Source organism: Mastacembelus armatus, chromosome 9, assembly GCF_900324485.2.
Source record: "Mastacembelus armatus chromosome 9, fMasArm1.2, whole genome shotgun sequence".
In the NCBI taxonomy this organism is placed as follows: domain Eukaryota; kingdom Metazoa; phylum Chordata; class Actinopteri; order Synbranchiformes; family Mastacembelidae; genus Mastacembelus; species Mastacembelus armatus.
Window position 1 is genome coordinate 22,616,790 of NC_046641.1, and position 6,114 is coordinate 22,622,903.

At 40.6% G+C, this 6,114-nt stretch overlaps 3 non-coding genes across 3 annotated transcripts; 1 reads left to right on the plus strand and 2 right to left on the minus strand.

The window, feature by feature from the left end:
- Nucleotides 1–12: 12 nt before the first annotated feature.
- Nucleotides 13–84, plus strand: trnap-ugg (transfer RNA proline (anticodon UGG)). Its single transcript has one exon. It is a non-coding gene; the product is annotated as a tRNA-Pro (tRNA).
- Nucleotides 85–5,011: 4,927 nt separating this feature from the next.
- trnap-agg (transfer RNA proline (anticodon AGG)) lies at nucleotides 5,012–5,083 on the minus strand. The gene has a single exon. It is a non-coding gene; the product is annotated as a tRNA-Pro (tRNA).
- Nucleotides 5,084–5,192: 109 nt separating this feature from the next.
- Nucleotides 5,193–5,264, minus strand: trnap-agg (transfer RNA proline (anticodon AGG)). The gene has a single exon. It is a non-coding gene; the product is annotated as a tRNA-Pro (tRNA).
- Between the last annotated feature and the right edge of the window lie 850 nt (nucleotides 5,265–6,114).

Sequence of the window (6,114 nt, forward strand, 5' to 3'; positions counted from 1 at the left end):
CCTTTTGTCAGAGGCTCGTTGGTCTAGGGCTATGATTCTCGCTTTGGGTGCGAGAGGTCCCGGGTTCAAATCCCGGACGAGTCCTGGCGATCGGTTTGCAAGTGTCACTTTCTCAATACTCCCGTCTTAAAATGCGAGTGTGGTTAATTGACAATGATCAGCACAAGCCACCTGTGCTTTCTGAAAATCGGAATAGAAGTCCTAGTGTCTTGCATGTTTTAATCGCAGTACTGAATTTATTAGTCTGTAACAGGCGGTAATTTGTCATTGGAAGTGGTATGTTATGTGTCAGCCTTTTTAACTCTTCGTTTGAGTCCAGGGTTTACATCTCTAGAGAATTTTAAACTATCTCAGAAGTTTGTAGGGGAAATAAATCGTTGGAACTGTTGGTGGAACTGCTAACAGCTCATAGCTTTTTCAAAACTAAAAACTCAAACCCAACTCAAAAGAACTACAGCCACCAAAGTGAGTTATAAAATAGCTTTCTAAACAATTTCAAAGTGAACTGATCTTCTGTGGATTTAGGCTGCCTGAAAGTACTCCCGTCTTAAAATGCGAGTGTGGTTAATTGACAATGATCAGCACAAGCCACCTGTGCTTTCTGAAAATCGGAATAGAAGTCCTAGTGTCTTGCATCTTTTAATCGCAGTACTGAATTTATTAATGACTGTAATTCAATTCAATTTTCAATTCAATTTTATTTGTATAGCGCCAAATCACAATACAAATCATCTCAAGGCACTTTACAAAAACTAAAACTAAAAACCCAACAATTCCCTTATGAGCAAGCACTTGGCGACAGTGGAGAGGAAAAAACTCCCTTTAACGGAAGAAAAAAAAACCTCCAGCAGAACCGGGCTCAGTTTGGGCGGCCATCTGCCTCGACCGGTTGGGGTGAGTGGATAGAGCAGAGAGAAAAGAACAGCAACAATAAACAACAAATAGACACTGCAAGTTGGTGGGGCCAGTAACTGCACATCAGCGATAAACAGCTCCAGGACCAGGGACACCTGCAGAAGGTACAGAGAGAACAGAGAGAGAGGGAGAGAGCACAAACTAGGGGAGAGAGAGAGCACAAGGTTAGTAACATTCAATGGTGGAATATACATGAGGTGGGAGAGAAGGGGGGGGGGGGCTCAGTGCACCGATGGTCCTCGGGCAGTCTAGGCCTATAGCAGCATAACTAACTAAGGGATGGCTCAGGGTTGCCTGAAGCCAGCCCTAACTATATGCTTTGTCAAAGAGGAAGGTTTTAAGTCTAGCCTTAAAAGTACAGAGAGTGTCTGCCTCCTGAACCCAGGCTGAGAGCTGGTTCCACAGGAGAGGAGCTTGATAGCTAAAGGCTCTGCCTCCCGTTCTGCTTTTGAGAACTCTGGGAACCACAAGTAGGCCTGCACTCTGAGAGCGAAGTGGTCTATTGGGATAATATGGTACTATGAGGTCTTTAAGGTATGAAGGAGCTTGATTATGAAGGGATTTGTATGTGAGAAGAAGGATTTTAAATTCTATTCTATATTTTACAGGGAGCCAATGAAGAGAAGCCAATATAGGAGAAATATGATCTCTCTTGCTAGTTCCTGTCAGGACTCTGGCTGCGGCATTCTGGATTAATTGGAGGCTTTTTATTAAGATATTAGGACATCCAGATAGTAATGAGTTACAGTAATCTAGCCTTGAGGAAACAAATGCATGGACTAGTTTTTCTGCATCATTTTGAGACAGGATGTTCCTAATTTTGGAAATGTTGCGCAGGTGAAAGAATGCAGTTCTAGAAATTTGTTTTATGTGTGAGTTAAAGGACATGTCCTGGTCAAAAATAACTCCAAGGTTTTTTACAGTAGTGCTGGAGGCCAGGGCTATGCCATCTAGAGTAGCTATAATTTTAGAAAAGTTATTTCTGAGATTTTTAGGCCCAAATATAATGACTTCTGTTTTCTCTGAGTTTAAAAGTAAAAAGTTACTGGTCATCCAGGCCTTTATGTCAGTTAGACAGGCTTGAAGTCTGGTTAACTGGTTTGTGTTAACAGGTTTAATAGATAGATATAACTGAGTGTCATCCGCATAGCAGTGGTAATTAATAGAGTGCTTCCTAATGATATATCCTAAAGGAAGCATGTACAGGTTGAACAGAATCGGTCCTAGCACAGAACCTTGTGGAACTCCATAACTAACTTTTGTTCTTGTGGAAGGTTCATCATGGACATGAACAAACTGGAATCTGTCCGATAAATAGGATTGGAACCACTTTAACGCTGTTCCTCTGATACCAATCACATGCTCCAGTCTCTGTAATAAGATGTTGTGGTCAATGGTGTCGAATGCTGCACTAAGGTCTAGGAGGACAAGTATCGAAACAAGTCCATTATCTGAGGCTAAGAGAAGATCGTTGGTAACTTTCAACAGTGCTGTTTCTGTACTATGATGTGCTCTAAATCCTGATTGGAAATCTTCAAATAGTTCATTCCTGTGTAAGTGGTCTGATAGCTGCTTAGCAACAGCTTTTTCTAGGATTTTAGAAATAAATGGCAGGTTGGATATTGGTCTATAATTAGCCAAGACTCCTGGATCAAGACTAGGCTTTTTGAGTAAAGGTTTGATTACTGCAGTCTTAAAGGCCTGTGGTACGTAGCCTGATACTAGAGATAAATTTACCAAGTCCAATAAAGATGAGTTCATTAATGGCAGGGTGTCTTTAAGCAGTCTAGTCGGGATGGGGTCCAAGAGACACGTTGATGATTTCGATGAAGCAACTACTGATGTAAATTCAGAGAGATCTATAGGAGAGAAGCAGTCTAAACATAACTGAGGTCCTACAGATGATTCAAGAGCTACTGTAGTAGAAGATTCATTTATTGCAGGTATAGGAAGCATCTGCTGAATTTTATCTCTAATAGTTGTGATTTTATTTGTAAAGAAACTCATAAATTCATCACTGCTGAGAGCTAAGGGAACACTGGGCTCAACGGAGCTGTGACTTTTTGTCAGCCTGGCTACAGTGCTGAAAAGAAACCTGGGATTGTTCTTATTTTCCTCTATTAGTGATGAATAGTATGCAGTTCTGGCTTTACGGAGAGCTTTTTTATATGTTAGTAGACTGTTTTTCCAGGCTAGAAAAATTTCCTCTAAGTTTGTGGAACGCCACTTCCTTTCCAGCCTTCGTGATGCCTGCTTTAAGGTACGAACATGTAAATTATACCATGGGGCTAGTCTTCTCTGAATCACTAACTTCTTTTTCAGAGGGGCTACAGAATCAAGTGCTTCACGCAGTGAGGTTACAGCGCTATCAACAACATGATCAATTTGGTAGGGAGTAGGATTAAGGCAGCTGCCCTCCACTATGTTTATAGTTGGCATAGATGCAAATAAAGATGGAATCATTTTCTTAAATTTATTAACAGTATTGTCAGATAAACATCTGCTGTAGTGGAATTTACTTCCAGACGCTGCATGATCCATCATTTTAAATTCGAAAGTTATTAAAGAATGATCTGACAAAACAGGATTTGGGGGAAAAATTATTAGATGTTCAATTTCGATGCCATAGGTCAGAACAAGATCAAGGGTGTGATTGAAACAGTGGGTGGGTTTATTAACGTTTTGAATGAAACCAATTGAATCTAATATAGAATTAAATGCAATGCTGAGGCTGTTATTTTCAACATCTACATGAATGTTAAAATCTCCCACTATAATGACTTTATCTGATCTAAGCACTAAATCAGACAGGAAGTCAGGGAATTCAGTTAAAAACTCTGAGTAAGGAACAGGTGGACGGTACAAAATGACAAGTAGAACTGGTTTTTGTGTTTTCCAGTTTGTATGTGAGAGACTAAGAGTGAGGCTCTCAAATGAGTTATAACTGTTCTGAGGATGAAAGTTTAATAATAAGTTTGACTGGAAGATTGCAGCTACTCCTCCACCTCGACCTGTGCTTCGAGGAACATGATAATTTTTATGACTGAGGGGGGTTGATTCATTCAGACTGACATATTCATCCTGCTGTAACCAGGTTTCAGTAAGATAAAGTAGGTCAATTTGGTGATCAGTTATCAAATCATTTACTAACAGAAATTTAGAAGAAAGGGACCTAATATTTAATAGTCCACATTTGACAGTTCTGTTTTTCTGTTCAATAAGAGGAGTGGTCTTAATTTTTATTAAGTTTTTATGAATAACTCCTCTTCTATTAACTTCTGATTTATTTGATTTATATGTTCGAGGGGCAGACACAGTCTCTATGTGGTTTGAGGGGGGCGGCGGCTCTAAGGAAACTGCAGAGAAGCGTTTTAGACTGAGTCTCTGCATCCCGGTCCCCACCCTGGATTGTCAGGCTTTAGGTCGGCTAATAAACTCGGCCAAATTCCTAGAGATGAGAGCTGCACCATTCAAAGTGGGATGGATGCCATCTCTCGCTATCAGACCGGGTTTTCCCCAGAAAGTGGCCCAATTGTCTATGAAGCCCACATCGTTTGCTGGACACCACCTGTAACAGGCGGTAATTTGTCATTGGAAGTGGTATGTTATGTGTCAGCCTTTTTAACTGTTCGTTTGAGTCCAGGTTTTACATCTCTAGAGAATTTTAAACTATCTCAGAAGTTTGTAGGGGAAATAAATCGTTGGAACTGTTGGTGGAACTGCTAACAGCTCATAGCTTTTTCAAAACTAAAAACTCAAACCCAACTCAAAAGAACTACAGCCACCAAAGTGAGTTATAAAATAGCTTTCTAAACAATTTTAAAGTGAACTGATCTTCTGTGGATTTAGGCTGCCTGAAAGTATCTTCTTGGACTCTTAGATTAACTCCAGACTATTACCATCAGGGTTCTGTGAGGTCAACACTGCAAGAACTCCTTGTTTTTTGTGTCTGTGGAACAAGTTATGAACCTGGGCTCTTTGTCGTGCTACACAATTTGGTTGAAGGTGATACATCTATTGATTACTTACGTCGGAATCATTGAGCAAAAATCTACGTATAGGAGCTCAAGCCCACAGGTGTTAATAACGAGCCAAAGGGCTCATCCGGGATTTGAACCCGGGACCTCTCGCACCCTAAGCGAGAATCATACCCCTAGACCAACGAGCCACAGGTGTGAATGTTGTCTCGTGGAACTGGGAGTGCAGCACATGCTATGAAGTGGCCCAAAATTCCACGTAGACCTGCTCAAGCCCACACGTGTTAATAACGAGTCAACGGGCTCGTCCGGGATTTGAACCCGGGACCTCTCGCACCCTAAGCGAGAATCATACCCCTAGACCAACGAGCCACAGGTGTGAATGTTGTCTCGTAGAACTGGGAGTGCAGCACATGCTATGAAGTGGCCCATGCAACGTAAACAGAACAACCAACAGACCTATTGGAAAATTTTAGTGAAAAACCTCCTTTTGTCAGAGGCTCGTTGGTCTGTGCAACAAGTTATGAACTTGGGCTCTTTGTCGTGCTACACAATTTGGTTGAAGGTGATACATCTATTGATTACTTATGTCAGAATCAAGAGGTCCTGTTTTCAAATCTCGGACGAGCCCGGATGTCAGTTGCGTTTTCGTAGTTTTTTCAATACTCATTTTTTAAAATATAAATGTGGTCAATTAGCAATGATCAGAACAAACACAACTCACAAATACTTTCTTCTGACTTTGGGACTTTTTATGTGAGCCCGGGTTTTACATCTGTAGAGAACTTTAAATTATTCCACTCTGAATTGGAAAACAAAGCTCAAACAATACAGTCATCATAGCTTTTGGAAAATTTAGCTGATGATATATTGGTGCTTGTTGGTCTAGAGTTATGATTCTTGTTTACGATGCTAGAGGTTTCGGGTTCAAATTACAGTTTAGCCCATTTTTTTTAATGCTCATATTGAGTTTACTACTCACAATATATTCTTACAATGTATTCTTAAAAATCACTTTGCAGGTGTTTATACAGCTGATTGCACATTTTCTTCCAGTCTGTTCCAAGCTCTGTTAAAATCAAGATATGAGATATTTGACAACTGTGAAATCAGGATCTCGTTATTTTAACGTCATAATTATAGGAACAAGGTCTTTCAGCGAGTAGAGGTCATTAGAGTTCAACATTGAGGAGTGAGTGTTGCAGTACCGGCTGTCGACCGC